The 26,017-nt window shown below is 44.5% G+C and overlaps 1 protein-coding gene and 1 long non-coding RNA gene across 7 annotated transcripts in view; one reads left to right on the forward strand and one right to left on the reverse strand.

The window, feature by feature from the left end:
• The window catches only part of Rbm47 (RNA binding motif protein 47), a 138,668-nt gene that overhangs the window by 32,905 nt on the left and 79,746 nt on the right, over positions 1–26,017 (reverse strand). Inside the window, exon 1 of one of the 6 annotated variants that reach the window (XM_028765323.1) lies at positions 3,935–3,967. The exons of 4 other annotated variants lie outside the window; for them this stretch is intronic. The gene's annotated coding sequence lies outside the window, so the exon portion shown is untranslated. Of the gene's footprint in view, positions 1–3,062; positions 3,115–3,934; positions 3,968–26,017 lie in introns of those variants that run through there. One more of the 6 variants, XM_028765322.1, reaches the window with a different exon arrangement.
• LOC114619483 lies at positions 18,483–24,738 on the forward strand. Its single transcript, XR_003711158.1, has 3 exons — positions 18,483–18,569; positions 19,119–19,180; positions 24,602–24,738. It is a non-coding gene; the product is annotated as an uncharacterized LOC114619483 (long non-coding RNA).

Below are 26,017 nucleotides of genomic sequence, written 5' to 3' on the forward strand. Positions count from 1 at the left end.
AGAACTGTAATTCTACTCACGTGAGAGATGGGGAACGGCACAGAGAGGCAGAGACTAAGGTCTATTAATTGAACATGGTGAAGCTGAGATTCAAACCCAGAGGGGTTGAGGATCTGAGCTCTAACTTAGTATGCTCTGTAAGAGAGTCCAATCGGTGGAGTCCGGGAGAGAGAGAGGGAGAGAGAGAGGGAGAGAGAGAGAGAGAGAGAGAGAGAGAGAGAGAGAGAGAGAGAGAGAGAGAGAGAGAGAGAGGAGAAAGGAAAAAGAAAAAAGAAAAGAAAAAGAAAAAAAGAAATACTACTATAGATCCTCAGAGTCTATGTTTCAGGATCCAAAGGCCTATGTTTCAAAAGGTTTGGAAGGCAGTAGTAAGAGATGGGACCTTACAGAAAATCTAAGGTCATTGCTTGAGAGTGACTTGTCAGAGAGGTGGGACCCTACGCCCAATTTCTTTGTTATGAGGGAAAACAGCTTGGCTCCATCATGCACCACGGTATGTGTCCTTGCCACAGGCCCAAAGCAACACAGCCAATCAACCGTGACCTGTAACTTCTAAAAGACTAAGGCAAAATAATATATTCCTCTTTTCTTTTTTTTTTTTAAAGGCCCTTTGGGCCTTTAGGCTGATCCCGAACAATCTTCATGCCTCAGCTTTCTGAGGAGTCACATGGCCTGAATCACTGCCTCTTAGTCCCTGTCTTGGAACTCACTCTGTAGACCAGGCTGACCTTGAACTCAGAAATCCACCTGCCTCTGCCTCCCAAGTGCTGGGATTAAAGGTGTGCCCCACCACTGCCTGGCCAGTCCCTAAATTCCTTTTTTTTCTTTTTTCTCGAGACAGGGTTTCTCTGTGTAAGCGTGGCTGTCTTGGAACTCACTCTGTAGACCAGGCTGGCCCAGAACTCAGAAATCCACATGCCTCTGCCTCCCAAGTGCTGGGATTAAAGCTGTGTGCCACCACTGCCTGGCCAGTCCCTAAATTCTTAAAAAGCTCATTTTAGGAAGCTTTTGAGAGCCAGGTGGTGGCGGCGCACGTCTTTAATCCCACGAAATGATTAAGTGAAGTCTGCAGCTTTGGTTTCTACTTCTTAGCTAATGATCCCTAATCAGACAGCTCTTTCTTACTAACATTTTACAAAAGGACACATCTCTTTTCAAGTCCAAGAAAATGAATACATGTTAAAATTTACACTGTAGAAATATGAACTAAACAGACTACTGGGTCTTTATATATAGTTCATGGGTGGTAGCCATGAGATGGCCACTCCTCACTGCCTTCATCTTTGCCCGGTGACATCTGACCCTTTTTATAACGTGCACCTTGTACCAGTGAAACCTAAGGCACCAGCTAGTTACTTATTAAACTTGGGTGCCAAAGGCTGACTTGTACAAATGACAGTATTAACCGCCCGGCCTGGCCTGTGTGCAGGAGTGGATCGAGCAATCCTCATAGCTGTGAATTTCTGTCATATCGGCAGAATTCAGCAACAAATTGCAGCAATTCCAGTCTGACCTCTGATCCTCAAGGTTCATCTGAACCTTTGAACCTCAGCTTGGAGTTGAGAAACATCGAGATGATGGTTAGTAATTATTCTCCGAAGCCAGGTAAATAGTTAACACTGTGGCCATGGCTCCACCTGGAAGCCTGATCAATCCACACGGATCAGCGAGAGCGAGAGACCAGTCATTAAAAGGCACCAGTGAGAGCGAACTTCAGGAGGGGAAAAAAAAAAGGCATTTTGGGCAAATCTAATAAAAGCAGGATATTTCAGGCTGAAAACCTCTTTAAATAAGTACATTAAACTAAGAAAAGGAGACTGGTGCTGGAAAGAGATCTCAGTCAGTAAAACACTCACTGGGACACCCTGACAACCTGGCTGGGTCCCCACAGCCCAGGCAAAGGCAGGAGAGAACCAACTCTACGCAAGTTGTCCTCTGACCTATACAGTGCACTATGGCATGAACACACACACATACACACACACACACACACACACACACACACGAGAGCACACATATATACATACACACACCACATATGTGCACACATACCTTTAATAACCTGTAATAAGCACAGCAGTATTCTCTTTACAAATTAGATAAAAACAGCAAATACCAAAGGTTTTTTTTTTATGTAATGTTTTTATCCAACAGTACCATGTTCTCAGTCCTTAAATAAACGTCCAGTGTATTGTGTTACAGAGCACAAACCCATGCTGAGCCACTTTCGGAACAAAGTGGAAAACTAGTTACAGACATTACAGACACGTTCGTTACCTTTGATACTGACAACAGAATGCTCGGGTGAATAGCTGTGAGTGCGGGTTGCCGCTACAGGCTGACGTGTGGACTGACGGGCATGTCTAACGCTCTGTGTCAGTACTGACTGATGGCACTGAAGCATCTCCCACCATGATGGAAGAGGGCTCCTATGACCAGAGATGCTTCGTTTGATGCAGATCACTTGATTTTCAGGTAGACAGGTGAGAAAGACATTCTGCTTTCTGCTCCTTGTGGTTAATCTTAGAGCAGAGTGTGTAAAGTGTAATAGTTAAAGTAAAGGGTATAGCGCCTACAGTTAAACTCACTTCTTAAAACTTTTGTCAGCTTGAAAAAGAATGACTCAAAGTGGAGCACCATGAGGAAATACCAGGCTACAGTTTGACATATTATCATACTGCTGATTCCTAATTTATTTTAGTCGTCACATTTTCTTCTCTAAAGACTGCCTATGTGACATCACCGACAAATCCTTGCTTATACGGTATGACTTAAATGGCAAAACTCTTCAGATATATTTGTGACGATCTAGAACTTTTCAAGTATATTCAGTGGAAAGCTGTAAGACTAAACAACACCTTTTAAAAAAATCCCACCCATAACTAGGTAACTGGAGGCAAGGAAAATAGAGCAGTGTTTAAAATTCTCAAGAATAGATGTACTCACCGCTTTTAATTAAAACAAAACCAAAACAGATTGTTCGATAGACCGGCGCTAAATTGCCTTAACCAAACACAACCATCTTCTCCACACCTCAGTGAAAATAAGTAAGGTTTCCCTACCTTTCCAGGCTTGGATCTGGATGCACAAACTGCGACCACAGCCCGGCTTGGCTTCAGTAACCTTTGCCCCTAACCCCAGGAACAGCGTGACTCTGCCCAACGTGGCTCCTGGCTCTGCATTGGCCAATGGCTTTAAGCCTTGAGAGTCATTTGCTAAGGACACCTGGAATGAGTTTGAAGGCGTGGCTCATACAGCAGGGAGGGGCCACAGCTGTCCTGGGGAAATGCTTAGTAGCCTTAATGCAGAAAGGTTCTCTTAACAGAGATGACTGGGGGAATCCCAAGAAGACACTGGCATTGCATGGAAAGGAAATTTGATGGAAATATTTTAATCGTAACTAGAAGGAAATCTATGATTTTCTTACTAATCATCTTGAAGAATCATGTGGGTACCCACTGCTCTTAATATAAATAAGAAAAATAGTTATTCCTTGCGTGGCGCACGCCTTTAATCACAGCACTTGGGAGGCAGAGGCAGGTGGATTCCTGGGTTTCAGGTGCCTGGTCTACAGAGTTCCAGGACAGCCAGGAATACAGAGAAACTCTCTCAAAAAAAAAAAAAAGAAAAGAAAAAGAAAAAGAAAATCTTAAAGAAAAACAAGATATTACCGTGATTTCTTGGAAATGCTGAATTTTTAGCAAATGTTTACCTCCCCCCTGCCCCGCCTTTATTGTATCTAGGCCCCACCTTTATTGTATCTAGGCCCCACCTTTATTGTATCTAGGCCCCGCCTTTATTGTATCTAGGCCCCGCCTTTATTGTATCTAGGCTAGATAACTTGAATTATTGGGCCCTCTTTCATCCAAACACTACCAAAAATCAAACATCCCAGATGAACATGTTTATTAATTTGAAGCAGAAATAGATTCACCTGTGAGAAGCTGAGACACGTGGTGGGAGCACAGACAGAGAGTTTGGTAAACTGATCTTCACGATGAAAAAGACACACATCGGGAAGATCCAGAGCACTGCAGAGTAAATACACTCCATCTCACCTGGGGTGGACCTCAGCCAACTCTCCAAGCAGAGTTAGGAAATCAGAGGAGGGGGAAGAGAAACAGAGGTGGGGGTTAGGTCTCGACACCACGTGACACGCAGTACTGTGTGAAAATGTGCTCTACAGCCTAGGAAGAAATGAGAACCTCCTCAGTAACAGTGATGCTGTGTGCACAGCATGTTCAAGGCCCTGGGCTGAACCCAAGATGGGAATAGGGAAGCCAGGTTTGCAGATGCATGTCTGCAATCCCAGTGCTGGGGCGGTGGCCAGGAGTTCAAGGTCATCTTTGACCGAATAGCCAGTTCAAAGCCAGCCTGAGATACACAAGGTCGTATCCCAAAATACCAACCGAGCAGACGAAGCTGTGGCCTCAAGTTTTCCTTTCGTTCACTTCACTGAATTATAAGCTTTTTTTTTTTTTTAAGTAGACTGTCAAAAGACCAGAGGGGCAAGTGTGCTTCCAGTCTATTCTTCGATCTATATTTTATAAAAAAAAAGTTTTATGGATCCTTAATAAAATTATCGGTACTGAGACATATTTGTGACTTTATAATAAAGAGTAGAAATTGAAAAAAAATTCTGAAATTATAAACTGTTAAATAGTATATGAAACCAAACTCCTAGGTTGAAGGAAAATCAAAAGAATTTATAGTGACTAAGCCAATATTCTAAAAGATATATTTTTAAACTGGGGGGTGGTGGTGGTAGTATACACCTTTAGTCCCAGCACTTGGGAGGCAGAGGCAGGCAGATCTCTGAGTTCTAGGCTAGCCTGATGTAGCATTTAAAAAAAAAAAATTAAATTCCTTAACTACAAATAGGACCCAGAAAAATTTTTAAAAATATCTATATATTTAGGGTGTCTCACGTATCTCAGTGAGCATTTGGTCAGAGGACAAGTGATTATTTCCTTTCACCATTGGGTCCCAGGAATCAAACTCAGCAGGTTCAGTGGCAGGAGCTTTTACCTGCTGAGCGCTCTTCTCTGGCACAGAAGGTAAGCATACATGCTGTCCTTGGGGAAGCCCAGGGTTAAGTTCTCTGTATCCACAGGGAGTTTCAGCCTCTATAACCTTGAGCTCCAGAAGATCTGATAACCCTTCTGGCTCCTGTGGGCACTGCAAGCACATGGCGCAAAAGACATACATGCAGGCAAAACACCCATACAAGTAAATCAAACTAAATATACTTTTTTGTGTGTGTGTGTGGTTTTTCGAGACAGGGTTTCTCTGTGTAGCCCTGGCTGTCCTGGAACTCACTCTGTAGACCAGGCTGGCCTTGAACTCAGAAATCCGCCCGTCTCTGCCTCCTAAATGCTGGGATTAAAGGCGTGCGCCACCACTGCCCGGCCTAAATATACCTTTAAAAAATTAGTATAAGAAAAAAAATTCCTGTGTTTATGGCATATTTTGAGCAGTAGTATTTCAGGTCTGGAGCCTTTTTGCAAGAATTTGTGTATGTGTCTGAGTAAATACACATGTTCTTATAATAAAGACTGCCCTAATGTGCAAAAAAATCTTGGGGAAAGTATTCGAGGGTGGTGAGTTTCAAGGTAGGGTAGGGCCTGAGTGTAATGGGGCGGGGTGTGGAAGTGCTTAGTCACGTGCAGATCTCTGGCTTTAAAAACCAGAAGAGTTGGGAGCTAAGGGCAACTAGCTTTTCACAGAAGGCTTAAAAGCAGTAATTATGACGACAATTATAGCCTGCCTTCAACATGAAAATAAGTGAAATCTTCACGCTGTGGCTTCGAACAAAGTTAGCTTTAATAAACTCAAGCAATATAGGAAAGAAAAAAAAGAAACAGAAATACCCCAGAAGTTCCCTCCCTCGCTCACATAGACATTGCCTCCCCGCCCCCAGCAGCTCCTTCTGTGAGCTTAGAAATGTGATGTAAGCCACTCCAGATCCAACCGGCTTGCAGCAAGCAGTTAAACCCGATCTGAATAACTGGTCCTCAGTCTTCACAAAGCTCATTTGTTTTAGATTCCAAGATGGTGGCTCTAAACAGAAGCCAAGTGTTTGTGTAGACTTGTTTGTGTAAAGGAAAGAAAGAAACCTGAGACTAGTCTGAGGAAGGAAGGCATAGACATATATGAAGTAACGTTGGCTATTTTTACTTACTTCGAGTGTTTTAAATTTTATTATATATATGATAAATGAGAGAGGGTATGTTTGAGCCACGTGGGGGCAGAGGTCAGAGGACATATTTGTTGAGTCTATTCTCTGTCGATGTTTGTGTAGGTCCTGGGGGTTGATCTTGGGTCAGCAGGCTTGCGTGGCAAGGATTTTACTCTTTGCTGTTTTTCTGAGACTGGGTCTAATATATCCAAAGATGGCTTCAGACTTGCCTGAGGGTACCTGAAGATGACCTTGAACTCCTGATCCTCCTCTATCTTCCAAGTGCTGGCATATGGGTGTGAACCATAATGTCCAGTAGACAGTGTGAACCATCATGATCATGGGGCCTTTTTCATGCCAGACAGGCACTCTACTGACTAAGCTGTATCCCCAGCCCTTCATAGACTATTTTTAATACAGGGCCAAATCAAACCTTACTATGGTAGTTAAACTTTAATTCATCTACAAGTTAAAACAGAACCAATGTAAAGACCATGCCAGTATGTATAATAGTAACATACTGTTTCTAGAAATACATATGATACTAATTATTTGCAGAGGGTCGGGAATAAATGTGCGGAGATCAGAGGACAACTTGCAGAAGTCAGTTGTTTCCTTCCACCATGAGGTTTCTAGGGATCTGAGTCATGCCATCAAGCTTGGTGGCAAGCGCTTTTATCCTCTCAACCACCTCAGCATCTCATTTGGTGCTATTCTGAATTCCAGATGCTTTGCTAAATTACTGTTTGCATCAGTGCATGCCTGACATATAAGAGAAAGAAACTGTTCACATGCATGCGTGCATCCATGCACTCACACACAGCATTGAAGTATTAGCCTGTACCAAACATTAGCACTGAAGCCGCATAGCTGCGCTAACAGTGTTAGCAACAGTTGGCCGTGAACCTAATTATACCCCACTGGAAAGGAGATGGGATATACAGAAGTTCCCACAGACCTGAATGAACAAAGACTCTGTAGCGGTTTCCCCAGTTAGATTGTCAAACACCCCATTATAGCACTTAGCATAGAGTATAGTTTATACTGGGGTAAAGTATAAATAAAGTTTGAGATATTTCATCTTAAAATTTAAAAATGGGGCCAGAAGTTAGTCCCGTGGCCTAGAGATCTTCAGCACACCAAACGGACAAAAACACAGGGCGCTTCGGTCCCAAAAGTGATCCTCTAAACCATTACATCACACTGGTCGGACTTATGTAAAAATTAAAGTTCTAGCCAGGCAGACTAGCTGTTCTAGTTTGCTTTTTGCTGCTGTGATAAACACCAACATTACCTTGGGGAAGAAGGGGTTTATTTGGCTTACGTCCATATCACAGTCCATTGAGGGATGTCAGGGCAAGAACTCAAGCAGAACCTGGAAGTAGAAGCCGAAGCAGAGACCATGGAGGGGTGCTGCTTACTGGCATGCTTTCCATGGCTGGCTTGCTCAGCCTCCTTTCTTATACAACTCAGGACCACCAGCCCAGAAGAGACACCACCACAGTGGGCTGGGCCTGCCACATTATTGTGGTGGTTTGAATGAGAATGGCCCCCATAGGCCATTTCATATGTGAATGCTCAGTTCCCAGGTGGTGGAACTGTATAGGAAGAACTAGGTGTGGCCTAACCCTTCCTAATCACTTCAGGGTAGATTTTGAGGTTTCACTCCCAGTTGGCTTCCTTCTCTGCCTTGTGCTTGTGGATTAGGTATGAGCTCTCAGCTCCTTCTCCAGCACCAAGCCTGCTGGCCTGCCTGCAGCCACACTTCCTGCTATGATGAGCATGAACTGATAACCTTCTGAAACTGTAAGCAAGCCCCCAATTCAATGTTTTCTTTTATAGGTAGCCTTGGTCAAAATGCCTCTTCACAGCAAAATAAATAAATAAATAATAATAATAATAAATAAAAATAAAAACAAAAAAAAACAAACAAAAACAAACAAAACCATACCTTAAAACAGTCAATCAAGAAAAAAGCTCCTACAGACATGGTCTAAGGCCAATCTGATGCAGGCAATTCCTACACTGAGGTTCTCTTTCCAGGTAAAACTACTTTGTGTCAAATTGACAAAATTTAATGAACACAGTAGCATATGCCTGGAATCTAAGTACTTGGAAGGTGAAGGCAGGAGGATCAGGAGTTCAAAGCCAGCCTAGGCTACATAAGACTTTATTCCAAAATAGACCAAAACAAAACCTGTCATCCAACTGAAAAGTCTCCAAACTTAAGACTAATTTTAACAAGGGGAAGACACAAAGATACTCATATTTTTAAAGGGTAAAATAGTAATTAATAACAACTACCATTTACAGAGGTCATTTATTCTAACTGGCAGGAACAGTTCTAGGTAAGGAGGCTATGATAGTGTCACGCAAAACACCAAAATCTCACCCTTATGAACTTTATAACCTCGTAGGGAAAATGGACAGTGAACGAGGTATCCAACAGCACAATCCTTATGCTGGATTGTGCAAGGTCAGGAAAAACAGCAGAGGAGGAAAGCTGGCATGGGGACAAGAGTGTGTCACCAGGTCCTCAGACTTACCTAGGAAAGAATATGTATGAGTTACTAGTTAAACAAATTAAGATATGTCCCGGGCCTAGTGTTGCTCCTGGAGTCCCAGCACTTGGAAGGCAATAGGATTGCTTCAAGTTTGAGGCAAGCCTGGGCTATATAGTGTGACAAAGCCTAAGCTACAGCAACAGTGTGAGACCCTGTTTAAAAAAAAAAAAAAACCTCAACAATGGCTGAGCGGTGGTTGTGCACACCTTTAATCCCAGCACTTGGAAAGCAAAGGCAAGTGGATCTTTGTGAATTCTAGGCCAGCCTGGTCTACAGAGTGAGTTCCAAGACAGCCAGGGCTCTTACATGGCGGAGAAACTTCCTCTTGAAAACCCAACTAACTAAACAACCAATCAAGCAAACAAACAAACAAACAAAGAACAACAACAATAAACAACAACAAAATAAAACAAACCCCAAAAAACCTAAACCCACAAACAGTAACATGAAGCATATAATGTGAATATTTCACATGCATTTATTTATCTTCTCATGGAATATGCTATTTGTCTAAGCTTGTTAAGATTTATTTACTCAGCCGGGCGGTGGTGGCGCACGCCTTTAATCCCAGCACTTGGGAGGCAGAGGCGGGCGGATTTCTGAGTTCGAGGCCAGCCCGGTCTACAGAGTGAGTTCCAGGACAGCCAGGGCTATACAGAGAAACCCTGTCTCAAAAAAAACCAAAAAAACAAAAAGATTTATTTACTCACAAATACTTGCTGTTTACATAGTAGTAGGTGTCTAACGTGAACCTAGGTGAGGGAGCAGCACCTTATACAACAGCAGAAGCAGGTATGTGTTGTTGGGAGATGAAATTCAGGAGGCTGGAGTGACGGCTCAGAAAGACGGCGCTGCTCCTGCAGAAGACCCGAGTTCAGTTCCCAGCTTCTGCTTTTAACTATTTACTCTGAATTTAGTCTTTCAAAACATTAATCCCACCAAAAACCAAAACCCATCTTATGCATTTACTAGGATTCAGGGAACTGATACCTTTTAACTTGTAACTAATGAATTCTTTTGCTTATTACTGAGCTTTTTGAGACAGGGATAGACTCTATGTAGCCCAGGTTTGCCTCAAACTCACCAATCCCCAATCACATCCCCCTGAGTGGATGGATTACATGTGCACATACCAAACCCAGGCCCATTTAATTTTAAAGGAGGCTATTCGAAGGTTTTATAATAAGGAATAATCCAGATAACTTTTTTTTCTTTGTTGTAATATTAGGGCCATTGTTTGGCTGCTGGGTGAAAATAAAATTGTATGGATTTTTAAGTAATTCCCTAAAAGCACAGAATAGCTAGCTTCAGCACACACCCTCACACAACGTCTGCCTGGAGAGTTCAGAAGGGCATTAGCATTCTTCTCAGAAAGGGAACTCCGAAGCAGTAGAGACTTAAATTAGAATTTTTTTTAATGTTCCATTTTCATAATTTATGGACCTTGCCCCTCAGCTTGTTTCAGATTTGTTTAGGAAAATCCATCTCCTGCTTGTTCCATTAGCCTTAAGCTATGGATGAGGGACTGAATAAGCCAAGATCTGACAAGGCCCTTAGATGGCTGCCAGGCTGCAGCTGGACATGTGTCTCAGCCAGGGGGTAAATGGACTTCATGGATGGTGACAGAGATGAGGAAACTAATGGAATCATGACTCCAGACTGGTAGTTACCAGTGGAGTCACCTGCGCACAGGCTCGTGTTAGTTCACAGTGACAGTAACTGGGGGAGGTGCTAGCCAAAACTAAATATTTAGCCTTGCGCCAACTTCGGGCTCAATGTGTTGCATGTGTTAGTCTTACATAACTCTCACAATGATGTAGTGACTACCTAATTCCACACATGTGAAAAGTGGGGCTCCAAGGACTTAACTATGTCACTCAACGTCTCACAGCTGTAAGTGGCAGAGAAAAGTGACGCCCACTCAACGAGACCCCGTAACCTATGCCTTGGCCCTAGAACCACCAAGTGGCATGGACTCCCATCACAGAGGGGTGAGAGACCCATGGCTTGTTTCTGCCTTCATCTACTCAGTTCTCGGACACAGTGAGCAAAGGGAAGTCTGCAGGTTCTCGGCAGCGTTAGCATGTGCTGTTCACACACAGCGTATGCAATGGAGTTTGGAGAGGAGACAGCAGCGAAATGTGAGACGATCTAACAGAAAGGAAAGGCAACTAACTGGTCCTGAGCAGCATGTGGGGCTGGTAGAAAACCAAAAAGGAGCTGGGCCCTGAGGCGCTCGGGAGGTGACAGCAAGAACACTGTTGGGGAGTTCAAGGACACCCTGGGCAAAACAGGAAGTACCAGGTGGTCAGCCAAGAGTACATAGTAAGGCCTTATCTCAAAACAAAGTATCCAAAATATCAAGCCCCAGGCCAAAACCATGTGGCCATGAATACAGGGGAAGCTCAGACTGGTCTTATAAGGGTGGGAAAAAAAACAAAGGCACAAGGTTGGGTGGGTAGGGCAGGAAGGAATGGAGTAAGTAGAGAATATTTAGGGAGCAAACGAGTGAAAACTCATCACGCCAAATTTTCTTTTTTTTTCTTTTTTTTTTTTTTTGGTTTTTCGAGACAGGGTTTCTCTGAGTAGTCCTGGCTGTCCTGGAACTCACTCTGTAGACCAGGCTAGTCTCGAACTCTGGAACTCAGAAATCCGCCTGCCTCTGCCTCCCAAGTGCTGGGATTAAAGGCGTGCGCCACCACCGCCCGGCGCCAAATTTTCAAACAACTAAAAAAATACAAAAATAGAAAAACAATAAATAAAATCCAAAAGTCAGGCATTTGTTTTGTTTTTAAAGAAAATAACAACATTGACAAACTTGTAGCAAAAGGACAAGGAGAGAAAACTCAACTTACTAAACTCAGGAGAACAGGAGAGACATCACTAGTGACACAAAGAAACGGAAGGATTACAAAGAAACGCTGTGAACAGTGAGCGCAGGATAACTCCATAACCTGAGTTCAATAGACACATTTCCGGGGGAAATAAGCTCCAAAAATAAGATACTGGAAATCTGGAGCCAGAGGGACCGCTCGGCAGGGAGGATCACGTGATGCTCTCCCAGAGGACTCAAGCTCAATTCCTGCACCAAGCAGCTCACAAGCCCCTGTGACTCCAGCTCCAGATCTGATGCCCTCATCTGGCAGCCTCAGGCACCCGTGATCCGCCAGCATCCGGCTCTAGCCGCCTGCAGCAGTGCCTCCCGCCCCATAATGGACGCTCCCTCTAGAACCATAAGCAGTAATCAACCCCTCCTTAAGTTGCCTTTGGTTGTGATAGTTTATCATCACAACTAAAAGTGAGTCACACTGGCAGGCAGATCAAGAGTTAAGAGTTAAGGTTGGCGTGAACCACATGAGACCACTGTGTCTCAAACCTAAAAAGACTGGAAAGGGAGTTGAGTGGGTAAAAGATGCTGACGTGGGTAAAGGCCCCAAACCCTGCACTGTTCCCTAGAACCCACATGTTGGAAGGAGTGAACTGATATTTTCAGGTTATCCTCTGACCTTCACACATGTGATCTCCACAGCAACACAACACACACACACGCGCACACACACAAAATTTTTTAAAAATTCGAAGTCAAACCAATTTTAAAAACTTATGTACTGCTGGGCGGTGGTGGTGGCGCAGGCCTTTAATTCTGAGTTCGAGGCTAGCCTGGTCTACAGAGTGAGTTCCAGGATAGCCAGGACTACACAGAGAAACCCTGTCTCGAAAAACCAACAAAACAAAACAAAGCAAAATTAACAAAGATAGAACTACACTATCATCTAAATCATCATGGAAATGCGTGACACAATCAAAAAACTTTCATAATTCTAATAAATAAAACAAATAAAACAGAAGAAACTCCTTCCACCTGATTTTTTTTAAACTTACCAAACAAAAGCCAATAAAATCTTACAACCACGGGCGGTGGTGGCGCACGCCTTTGATCCCAGCACTTGGGAGGCAGAGGCAGGCAGATTTCTCAGTTCGAGGCCAGCCTGGTCTACAGAGTGAGTTCCAGGACAGCCAGGGCTACACAGAGAAACCCTGTCTCGAAAAACCAAAAAAAAAAAAAAAAATAAAAAAAAAAATCTTACAACCAACAATTTAATTGTAAAAGATCTACCACTTCCCCTCCCCTAGATCGGGAACAAGGAAAACCTGCATTTTATTTAACGCCGTACTGGAGGCTCTAACCAAGGCAATTAGTCAAAGAAAAGAAACACAGGTTATCCACTTAGGAAGCCCAGAAGTAAAACTAGACAATGATCACTGCAGAGAAAACAGTGTGCTCGACACTCTGGAGGACGCGGCTCACACAGCACAGCCCCCCACTGCTTGTGTGCACACCTAGTAAACAAGCTACAGTAAGAAATTAACAATAGCAAGAAACCGAAGGGGAGAACAACCATCTCCTGCAAGCTGTCTTCTGACCTCCAGGCAAGTGAGGTGACGCACACCCTGCCCATAAATACACATGGATAGAAACTAGGGGTTGAGGTTATTCAGCACCGGTAAGACCCTGTGTTGAGGGCAAACAACAAAACAAAACTGACAACACACCAAATAATTAATTAAAAAGACAGACCGTAAAATCGGAGAAAACATTTGCAAAGCACATTTCTGCTAATAGCTTTTATATAGAATATGTAAAGAGTTACCATAAATTAATAAGAACAACAACAACAACAGACAAACTAATTTAAAAATAGATGAAGGAACTGAATAGAGATTTCTCCAAAGACTCATTTATGGCAGTGACTGATGTGTGTGTGTGTGTGTGTGACAGTGAGAGAGAGTGAGAGGCAGTGGGGGAGGAGGGGGGATGTTGAAGGGGAGAGGGAGAGAGATTGGGGGGCTCCCTCTTCTCAGAGAAGGGGGAGAGAAACAGTGAGGGCGGGGACTGGGAGGAGAGCTGGGGCTGATATTGGGATATAAAGGGAATAAATAAACTAATTTTAAAAAAAAACAAAACAATGTTAACAGAGACAAGAAATCAGAACCTTCCCACACTGCTGCTGGAGCTGTCAGATAGTGCAGCCCATCAAGCTGCTCATGGCTCCTTCCAATATTGAAAAGGCAGTTACCACATGATTCAGAAATCCCATCATAAACACGCCCAAGAGAGATAGAGATCCATGACTTCATGAAAATTTGAGAACAAGGTTTGGGTATACAGCCCAGTGGATACAATGCTTGTGAAAGCATGGAGTCCTAAGTTTGGATCCTCTGCACCCTAGCAAAAGCCTGACAGGGGCTATACCTGTGATCCCAGCACCTAGGGGCGGGAGGCTGAGGCAGGCCAATAGTCAGGTGGGGCATTCCCTGTGCAGCCAGTCTAGCAGAAATGGAAAACAGGGAATGGAGGGGAAGACAGCAATGCTGACTTCCGGCCTCTGCACACACCTACACGACCACTTATACATAAGTGTGAGAACGCGTACACGAACACTCACAAAACTTGTAAAGTCACAGCAGCACTGCAATATCCAAAAAGCGCGCGGGGGCGGGGGGAGGACCCCTCAAATGCACACAAATAAACTTATATGGGATATAATCATACAACAGAACATCGTTTTACAATAAAAAGTAATGGAGTATTGACACATGCTATAATGCACAGATCTTGAGAATACTGTGCTAGGGGCTGGAGAGATGGCTCATTGTCTCAGAGCAGTTGCTGCAAAGGATCTCAGTTCAGTTCCCAGGGCCCACATCCAGTGGCTCAGCCTCTCCTAACTCCAGCTGTGGGGGTTCAGCGCCCTCTGTGGCCTCCGTGCTCCTACCCCGTGCCTCCATGCAAGGATCACATTATTCCAGGTACATAGAAAACTAAAAATAAATATTTTGGGGGTGGATAGGGAGGTGGGAAGAAGCTGGGGGAGAGATGGGAGAGGGGAAAGAATATGGTCAATATATTGTACTTAAGAAAAATGTTAATAAAGTTTAGAGATAATGTTTGTAATTTTTTATTATTGTTTGTTACTTATTCACTTTATATCCCACTCACTGCTCCCTCCCAGTCACCCCCACACAATCCTTCCCCCCACTCCCCTTCTCCTCTGAGCAAATTGGGCCCCCCCCAGGTAAATATTATTTTTAAAAAAGATAGCATACTAAGTGAAAGACGACGTCACGATATGAATCCGTATTGTAAAACATCCATACTTATATGAAACATGTTAACGAGTCAGAAGATAGATGAGCAAGAAAGCAGAAGTGGCTGGTAATGGGCACCGGGGATTTTTAAGATGTTGACCATGTCCTGAAAGTAGCTGTCCTGGTGGTTACACAGCCGCGAGGACTTACAAAAGCCCTCTGAAAGCCCACATTAAATAGGCGGCTACGTCCCAGTAAAGCTGTTACTTTAAAAAGTTGTAATATCATCCTGAGCAAGTAAGAGAAAGACGTCACTCACCATTCACCACCCACCCTCCAAAGGGAGCTTTTCAGAGCTGTGTCTGGACTTCCTCTTCCCACCCATCCCTTTCTGTTCTTTTTTTAAGGAATAAAACTTCTGCGTGCTGCTCTGTGAGCTGGAAGGCTCTGGTTATATATTTCTCCGCTCATCTTATTTTGGACTCAAACATTTATAAGAAAATGCTTACCATGTAGAAGAACACCGGAGATGTCTCCATTCTGACACTGTTTTTACGTCTGGGTGAACGGCTAAGTGTCCCAGCTCTGTCATTCTCATAGTGAATAGAAGTGCAACAAAAGGCTTTCTCTGGTCCGTGTTCACTCAGCAGCCCCTGTGTGACCTTCCCCTCATGGTGTCAGTGTCTGTGTGCATGTGCTGAGGGTGGGGGTGGGAGCCCAGGGCCAGGGCACTGCTACAGTAATTAGCCTCTCGTTTGAGCCCCACACAGCAGCCACCTGCCTCAGCTTTCCCTCAGTCTCCTAATCTCCACTCCGACGCTGCTCTCCGATCTCCGATGTTCACAAGAAACCACCTACACATAGCAAGCACAGGACCAAGCCTCAGAAAGAAAACAGGCTTTGGAGTATGGTAGACAGTGAGTTCAAAACCTAACCCTGTCCCTTGCCACTTAGCTACCTTGGGCAAACTTCTGATGTCAGATCTATCCAGCAAAGATCACACAAGCCACCAAACAATTCCGGAGTTACCAATACAAGCTGCATACTGAGGGCAAGCCCCTGAATCACACATACACTCTCTCCATGGTCGGAGACAGGAAGATGTGACCAAGTAGTGAAGATGAGGTTTCCATAGCAACACTGAGGAAGCACAGGCTCTCCTGAGGAGATGAGAGGCCTCAACGTGCCCACAGGATGCCTCTGGTTGACAATTACTGGCCTTCCTTTATGTGATCCAAGGTTACAGCCACACAGAACTACACTTGGCACAAGCTTACAATTGACTATACAAGGAAGGGTCCTCACTAATCACACTGCTAGGCAGAATAGAATGCTCACTGCTGGAGGTTTGCGAGGTTTATTGCTGTTTGGTTAGGTTTTTGAGACAGGGGCACAGGTAGCTCAGGCTGGCCTAAGTCCACTGCCCACGTGCTGGGATTATACTTGCTGCTTGTGACAAGGGCTTTTTCTGCATTCAGAGGGAATCGGTGTATAACCTAGATGATATTGGTTTCTTCCTGACCAGCTTTCTCCAGGACTCTTCTGCTCATTTCAAGAGATATTCATGAATGGGTTTCCCCCCAGGTGAGAATAGGAAATGATAGTTTCTCAGGAGAAACCAGTCAAACACTCCATCCTCAGAACAAAAACTTACTCAAGCAAGGACACAGCTTCTCCCCTCAAAAAATGCTTAGCTGTATACACAGAATCCTGGAGCCAGCACCGCCAGGATAGGGCAAGGACCAAGGTGGCACATGATAAGAAGATTCCTAAACCAGAGATCAACAGGACCTGTACAGAGGAACCTGGAGGGGGCAGCTTACACCTGCTATCTCCCCCACCTCCAAGTCCCCAGCCCTCTTCCCGAGCCTGGAAACCACAAACACTGTCAACATGTACAGTACCAAGCAAGCAAGCATGTACACGTCCTGGGAACAGACAAAAGTCTGGCCTGGTGCACAGGCCTGTAACCCTGCTTACCCACAAGCCAAAGCAGCAGGTGAGCGAGCTTCAAGTTATCATCTGGACTTCGTGAGCATTTATTAACCCTGGTTGGTGTGTTGCTTACTTTTCTGGTTACTGTGACCAAATATCATGTGACTGCTTAAGGGAGGGAAGGTTTATATTGGCTCATAGTTTGAAACTACACACACACACACACACACACACACACACACACAATGTAATAAAATTCTTTAAAAAAGAAAAATAAGGACTCATGTAAGTACTAGCTAATTTGTAAAAGTAATTCTAGAAAGTACCTTCAAATTTCTACTAAGCTAGTTTTGCTTACTCTGGTAATATACAATGGGTGGGTTGGGGCCACAAAAATCAAAAGTGAACACTCTATTCATCCCAGCAGAGCCTGGGAAGAGTACTGCGTATGACGTATGACTACTGGCCATCACTTAGACAATGTAAATCTAGATTTAACAGGGGAATGTTGACAGAAGATTCTGGACAGAGTTAGATTGGTAAACCTTGAGATTCTGGATCTGCTCTGGTAGAGGACCTGGAATAACCAACATCTTTCATTTATGTGAGAAGAACACGTCTCCAGTGTCATTTAGCACACTATTAGAACAGTTGGTTTTTAAGATTCAACCAGTGGAAACTAGACAGGTCTCTCCAAGACTGCAGTGCACTCTGCTCTTTCGGAGAACCTGAGTTCCCTTCCCAGCATCCACTTCAGACAGCTCATAGCTGTCTAACTCCAGCTCCAGAGGGGATCTGACAACCTCTACTGGCCACTCAGGGCACCTACAGGCACAGGCTCAAATACACACATGCATGTAATTAAATATAAAGTCTTTATAAAATGTTTTAAAAGAGTCAAACGACAGTCACACAAGAATCAAATGAAGCACCAGGCGGTGGTGGCGCACACCTTTAATCCCAGCACTTGGGAGGCAGAGGCAGGCGGATTTCTGAGTTCGAGGCCAGCCTGGTCTACTGAGTGAGTTCCAGGACAGCCAGGGCTACACAGAGAAACCCTGTCTCGAAAAAAAAAAGCAACAAAAAAAGAATCAAATGAAACTCAGTGGCTCAGTGTTGTCTGAGCTTTTTTCAAGTCATTTAGCTCTTCCTCTCCAGGGACAACGTGCACTTCAGATTTTCTCATAACTCAGCCAGAGTCGCCACCACTTGCTACACACATGCGCACTGATGATGGCTTAGTGTACAAGAATAGGTATGCGCAATCTCTCTCCTTTCCACCCCGATCCCCAGGTTCCCCCAGCTTAGTTTTCATCTGTACAGTCTTCAGCTCGTAAATGGTTGACGGAAAAGCCCTGATGCAGTTAGCTCGCCACACCGCATTCACTCCGCGGGCATGCGCATTTTATAGCTGTTCCGATACCATGGGAGGTGATGTTGTCTGCCTCGCATATTGGGTTACAGGGGTGAACATGCCGCATTGGGCACGCCACCTGTTGTACTGTAATCACGCCAACAGATTTCCCACGGCAAATCTGATATGTCCTCGCTGCTTCGTCCACAGAAAGGAATACAGAACTCCACTGGATGAATCAAGCCTGCTCTGAATTGAGGGGAAGTCAAGCATGAGGAGGAAGTGAACTGAACCCCACTCCACCCCCTGCGTTGCTGAGAAATGTTTGACCCAGCTAAGCCCGTGCTTTTTCAAGTAGCTGGCTGGGAGGGTGGAGAGAGTAGAGAGAAGCCAGTGGCTGCACCTGAGTAAGAAACCCTTGGATGGCACAGACCTTGACAATGGTCAGGTTGGTTAAGCCTGGACATATGTTTTATCATAGATTTGGAGCCAGTGACTGAGTGTCTAGCATTTTCCCCTTCTTCTATCATCAATTTTTGAAATATGAATTATAAATAACTAAAAAAAAATCAGGGAGAGAAGAACAAAGATAATCCAGTAAGTAACATGGCTCTTTCTAGGCCAGGGGGTCTTGGACAGAAGGTGATCACAGACCTAAGGTCACCAACCTAAGGCTAGCGCTCGGGGTTATGGGTGCTGTGAAAACATTCTTCTAAAGGTGGATGAGATGGGGCTTACTCGGTGAGCAGTGACTTACAGGTTTGCCTTGGAAGTGAGAACCCAGGGTAGTGGTGAATAGTACCAGCCCAGAAGAGCTAAAGAGAATTTGGGGGGTTGAACATTCCCACCAGTGAGCTACAGCTAGGTGGTCAAAAGTCTTCCCACTGGGTGGGAGAGATGGCTCAGCAGTTAAGAGTATGGACTGTTCTTCCAGAGAATCCAAGGTCTGGTTCCAGCACGCACCTGACAGCTCACAATCATCTGTAACTTGTTCTAGGGGATCTGATGCCCCCTTCTGCCTTCCAAGAGGACAGTCGTGTGTGTGGTCCAGACATACAGGTAGGCAAAACATCCATGCAAATAAAATAAATCAATGAATGCTACAATAAAACAATAATAATAAAATTCCACCTAGAGTCACTACTCTCCCCTGTCCTTTAGCTTGGTGCTTAGTGACTATCTTACAGGTTTACGGGCAGGGGTATTTTAATAATGTTGGAAATCTTACTTAAATAATATATGCATACATGTATATGTATATGGATGTATTGGAAATTGTGTTAGCCATAGAACTCAAAAGACAAAATGAAGTGTTGGGTGTACTCTCTCTCTTTCCCTCTCCCTCACCACCCCTCATACACACACACACACACACACACACACACACACACACCCATGGCTAGCAGCTTCTTATAGACTACAGGGTATTGAAAAGAGGTGGGACAGGGGAAGTTTGAAAACCGCACATCTGTTGCACATCTGTGATCCATCTTGTGATGGAAGGGAATTCAGGTGTTCAGAGTCTCTGAAGATGTTCTGTGATTTTGCATTCTATCTTTCATAATGAGATTCTCGGGTTAAACACTAGCAGTCTTTTCTCATTTAATCCTTCTTTTTTTCTCATGTGTAAGGGTGTCGTACATGCACATGTTGTCTGTGCACACCTTCCTGCCTGGTGTCCACAGAGGTCAACAGTAGGTGTCAAGATACCCCAAACCTAGTTTTGAGCTGCCATATGGGTGCTGAGATTAAACCAGGATCCTTTGGCGTTGAAGCCATCTCTCCAGCCGACATTAAGGTTTTGACATCCACTGCCTGGTGCACACTGTCCGTACAGAGCACACACGTGCAAGGTGGCAAGGCACAGAAAACTCGAAACAAGCTGGGCTCATCTGCAGCAGCAAATCGACTATTTGTGGCAATTTTCTTCTTTCAGTTGTAACACACAAAGTTTTCCTTAGCCAATTAGACTATTTACACTTCCTCCTCTGCTTCTCCCTCTCCAATTCTGTGATAAGGTCTTGGCAGACGCCAAATTGGGCGGGACATGGCGGGGCAAGCCAGAGCTTGGGCAGCAGAGGTAGGCAGGTTTCTGTGAGGTGGGGGTTAGCCTGGTCTACAAAGAGTGTCTAGGCCACCCAGAACTCCAGTGTCTCAAAATAAAACAAAACTGACAAAAACAAATAAAACCCATAACAAATGAACAGGATTAGATTACTAAATGAATTGTTTGGAAAATCTCCCCCACACATTTCACTCAAGCCCTTAATATTCTTAAAGATTGATTTATTTTTATTTTCTGTGTATGTGTAGGTGGCTAAGAATTATCATGTGTGTGTGCCTATTATCCACAGATGGCAGGGTGCCATTGGATCCCCTGAAACAAAGACTTGTGAGCCACCATGTGGTGGTGGGAATTGAACCTGGGTCCTTTATGGGAGCAGTGTTCTATATCATTGATCTATCTCTCTAAGCCCATTGATAACAATTTTTTTTTTTCCGAGACAGGGTTTCTCTGTGTAGTCCTGGCTGTCCTGGAACTCACTCTGTAGACCAGGTTGGCCTCGAACTCAGAAATCCTCCTGCCTCTGCCTCCCAAGTGCTGGGATTAAAGGTGTGCACCACCACCGCCCGGCAATAACAATTTTTAGTATTTTTAGTAAATATAATAAAAGTAGGTCATTTTTGAATTGTCAACAGTAAACTCTTTACCAAAGATTCCACTTAGGAATGAGCAATGAGTGCTTATTTCTAAATGAAAATTGCGAAAAAGAAAATAATTCTTTAAAAATGATTTATGTGCTAGCCTTGATCTTACAGTAGCTGCTACAGTAACCCAAGTGCTAGGGTTACAGGCATGAAGCCAAATCGTGGTTAAGACTGTTTTTAAACAGTATGGGACTTCTGGGTGTGGTGACACACACCTTTATTTCCAGCACTCGGGAGGCAGAGGCAAGTGGATCTTTGTGAGTTTGAGGCCAGCCTGGGCTACATAGTGACATCCTGTCTAAAGGGGAGGGGGTGAGAGAAATATGTTCCACTACCATTCATAAGCAGCGTCTCCAAATATCTAATTTCTCTATTAAAAATACACCATCCAAAGCTCTGTTTCCTACTAAAAACAAAACAAATCTCTTTAGTTTTCCTATGGTACAAACAAGAGTGCTTTTGAGAAGTGTAACTAGCATACCAACTCAGAGAGCAGGCAAGAATGAAGGGCCAGAGGGTTCTCTAAATCACCAGGCCTGGAAACATGAAGGGCCAGAGGTAAGTCGGGTCCCTCATCCATGTATGTGTTCCTTCAACAGAAGCCACTCCCTGGCTGTTTCTACATTCAAATTCTTATGCAGCACAAACAGTCAGTCCCTATCACACAAGAAATGGGATTCTAGTCACTGGAGGGTGTCCTTTGGTCTGCTGTCTTTGTGAGGGGCTATTTATTGCTTTCTCAGACAAGTGTATCAAACAGTGGCAGAAAATGTAGTCAAACTGCTCAAATTTTCTTATGAAATGATGAAAGATAACCAATCCTATAACCCTAACACTTGGAAGGCTAAGGCAGGAGGATTATGAGTTTGAAGTCATCTTGGACTATATATAATTTAGTTCCTGAGTTACAGAGTGAGTGAGATTTTGTATTAAACAAACTAAAGCGTGGGCAAGCAGGTGTTTCCTATGTTCTTACAGTAAAAAAGTCATTATTGGAGAAGCAGAATGAGATCTTTGTTTGGTTTCTTCCGGAGTTTGCATATGCAGTGAGGGGACACAGGGAGGACAGTCATTTAAACAATGGCCGATTTAAATATCGGGGTTTCACAATCCTTAAATGGGGGAAAGTCGCATGGGGCACTATTCAGTCTCTTGAACTCCTTGTTAGGACTCTAGGTTCGTTCATGGGCATAAAGTTCTAAGAATCCTGCTGGAAAGTAAGGCCAGGGAAAATCACTGCGCTCCAGCAGTGTGCCAGACTCTGACACACCAAACACTACCTCAGCAATGAGGCTCAAAACCCACCGGGTGTTGGCAAACCTATATGTCAGCTTAGTGTCAAACAGAAAGGCCACTATGCTGGACAGGGAAAGGGTTTAGCTGCTAGTTAGCTCTTTCAATACAAAACCCAGACAAGAGAGGCAGGATGTCAATCTTGGGATGATGGTTGTTAGACCCTACTGGCATCCAACGTATCTGTCTAGTTGCCTGAAAGCTTGGAAACCATTCTGAGCACCACTTGACTTCACTTCTGCTACTCCAGGCAGGAGAACAGAGACCCACAGAGCCAAGCCAGCAACAATTTGGATGAGTGTCTGCAATTTCCTTCCCAAGGATACTGAGGGCAAAAGAACTCTTGGTCATCAGGCATGGTAGTGTACACCTGTAATCTCAGCTTTCAGGAAGCAGAAAGAGGTAGGATTGTCACAAGTTCAAGGTCAGCCTCAATTACATAGCAGCTTTTAGGCCAGCCAGAGTTAGGTAGTTAAAAACTTGTCTCAGAATAACAAAACAAGGGGCTGGAGAAATGGCTCAACAATGAACAGCACTGGCCACTCTTAGGGCTCTTATGAAGTCTGTATTCAGCACCTCTACTGCAGCTCACAATTAGTTTGGATGACCTCTTTCTGGCCTCCTCGGGTACCAAGCATAGACACGGTGCACGGACATTCGTGCAGGCAAACAAATCATGCCTATGAAGTAAAAATAAATAAGTCTTAAACAAAACAAAGCTTGAGGGCTGGAGAGATGGCTCAGCGGTTAAGAGCACTGACTGCTCTTCCAGAGGTCCTGAGTTCAACTCCCAGCAACCACATGATGGCTCACAACCATCTGTAATGGGATCTGAAGCCCTCTTCTGGTGTGTCTGAAGACAGCTACAGTGTACTCATATACATAAAATAAATAAATAAATTTAAAAAACAAAACAAAGCATGAGAAGACAGCTCTGTAAGACGCTGCTGATCTTGCATGAGCACAAGTGTTCACCTCCAGAAGCCATGTTAAAGGACAATAGTGGAGGCGGTTTGTAATCCTACCGATGGAGAAGCAGAGATGGGGGGACCCCCGGGGTTCACAGCTCTACAGGCCTGGGATTTTCAGCAAGACCCAGAAGCCCTGTGTGGTGGTCTGAATCAGAAATATCACCCATAGGTTCATGGGTTTGAACACTCACTTCCTAGTTGGTAACCCTGTCTCAAGAAGACTGTGAAACTTTAAAGAGGAAGAATGTCACTGCGGGGGAGGGGGGGTGGACTTTGAGGTTGCCCCCCAGATTGTCCCCCTGATTTGTTTATATGAGTGTTTTGCCTGAGTATGTACGTGTACATGAGAACACCTAGTGTCTGCAGAGACTGGAAGGGGTGCTGGATCCCCTGGAACTAGAGCTATAAATACTTTGTGAGCCGCCATAGGGTGCAAAGTCTTGTGCAAGAACAGCAAGTGCTCTTAAGTACTCTTCAGCCTGGTTTTGAGGTTTTATAGCCGGGCCCCACTTCCTGTCCCTTTCCTCTCTCTGCTTCCTCTGTGAAGGGAAACGTGAGCAGGCAGCTTCCTGCTTCTGCCACCATAACTGCCCATTGCCAAGGCTTCTCCACCATGACCTCTGGGCTTTATAAATACACCTGCGTGTGCCCACAGTCACGCATTCTCGCACACACACACAGATACACACACACACACACACTCCTTTGTGTGCTCTTGAGAGTTATCTGACCAATTTCCTGCCCAAAGAGCGGTCTTTTCCAGGATTCCCCCCAGAAGTCACCAACCCTAACGATGAGCAGGCCCGCTGACCGCCTATGCCCTAACCTTGGTTTTCTTACAGCTCTGAAAGTTAAAGGCTCATTTTAAAATTGAATCTAACCCACATCTATGTCTAGTCACAAAGACAACATCTATTTATCAGGAGGGCGTGGTGTGGGTAAGTCAAGACTTATGGAAAAAAAAAAAAAAACTGTTTAAGGCCTCCTGCATTGAGCTCAACTGTGAAGACCTGTGCCAGCTGACAGGGAGAACAGGGTGAAAGCTGGAGACCGAGCAAGCATATAGCTTTATACAAATCATCTGACTGCTCGGCGGCTTGGTTTCCCTTCTGTGAGAAAGGTGAAGGATTCCGAGCTAGCAGAGTTGTATTGGATGGGGATGAAACTCTAGAGCATTTGGTGCAGTGTCTCACACACGGAACCTGGCACATCATGAAGCCTGTGCTCCGAGAGGCCTCCCTAGGCCGACCAAAGGTAATGCTGACACAGGTCACCACACACTATGCGGGTGGCAGGAGTGGGGCCAGAGAGGAAAGCTGGGCCCACGGAGGCGGAAAGTCCACAGTCAGCTCTTCTCCTAGCCAGATATGTGATCAGATCGTTTACTTCAATGTTCTCACTTAACATCGAAAGACTGCAGCTAATGGGAGACGTGGCGATTATTTGAGAAAGGATTTTTTTAAAAGGTGTGTTGTATTTTTAAACTGTGTTTACATGTGTGCCCTAGGGGGAGGTGCACCAGTGTCAAGGTGCCTGTGGAGACCAGAAGAAGATGGCCTGGAGCTGGAGTTACAGGCTGTGGTGAGCCCCCATGAAAGTGATGCCAACTATACTTGGGTCCTTTAAAAGTACCTGAACAATCTCTCCAGGCCAAGAAAATGTTGTTTTTTCCTTTTTAACAGTACAATTACATACAAGACGTTGTTCATAAAATTAAAGGGGATTTATTCAAGGCAAATTGTGTCCTATGAAAGGCTCTCTCTCTACCAGTAGTGGGAAAAACTTTCTGGTTGCACAGAAAGCAGGAACCCTTGCACTTTCTAGAAGCGACTTGAGATATTCAGTTGAAGTACTCTCAGGGTAGTTTCACAGATGTCACTGGGGAAGACAGTGGCCCACGCAGCCACCGGGCCTCACTGGAAAGATCAATCTCTCACACAGGCTCTTTTACATTAAGGCAAAGTTTAGAATAGCTGTCATTCACAGCTAGGAGGAAACACTGTGAAGGTGCATGCTGTCTTTTATTATTCTAAGAAAGGGCCTCCTGGACAAGAGTCCAGTAACTTTTTTTCCCAGAACATTCACTTCCCCGAACTCTTCTCCCCGGGCTGTGCAAGCCGAGCCCTTCATAAGCTTCCGTTGTAAGGACCTCCTCTGATTCCACTCTAAAACACAGGACCTTTGACTCTCAGGAAATCAGTAACCCAGACTCAATTCATCTAGCTCCTTACGATGGCTATTCTTTTTTTTTCGTTTTTTTTTGTTTTGTTTTGTTTTTGTTTTTGTTTTTTTTCCGAGACAGGGTTTCTCTATATAGTCCTGGCTGTCCTGGAACTCACTCTATAGACCAGGCTGGCCTCAAACTCAGAAATCCGCCCGCCTCTGCCTCCCAAGTGCTGAGATTAAAGGCGCCACCACCGCCCGGCACGATGGTTATTCTTTATCCATGCATACCAAAGTCTGAACTTTAGGAAAAACTGCTGAATACGGGGTTGAGAATGTATACAGTGAGTATGAAAATGCTCCAAGCAAGGGCTGGTGACATGACTCAGTGCTTAAAGGTTCTTACAGTCAACCCTGATGACCTGAGATCAATTCCTTGGGCCCCTGTGGAGGAAAGAAGCAAACCTACTCAGTTTGTCCTCTGACCTTCACACACACAGGAGCTGTGGCGTGTGCCTTCCCACCCCACACTCTGACACCCCCCCCAATAAATGAATACAGTGAAAAATAAGTAAATAAATCTTAAAGAAAAATTCATAAGTAAAACAGACAAGTTAGAACCCAGAAAGTCTTATCTTCAAAACAAATTACAAAAGAAAAGTGACGAAGCTCAAGCCAATGGCGGGCTTCCTAACAGGGGACCCGCCTATTCCCGGTACTCTGTAAAGGCTGACTTGGGCTGAGATATATAGCTCAAAAG

This window comes from Grammomys surdaster, unplaced genomic scaffold, assembly GCF_004785775.1.
Source record: "Grammomys surdaster isolate TR1022 unplaced genomic scaffold, NIH_TR_1.0 150, whole genome shotgun sequence".
NCBI lineage: Eukaryota > Metazoa > Chordata > Mammalia > Rodentia > Muridae > Grammomys > Grammomys surdaster.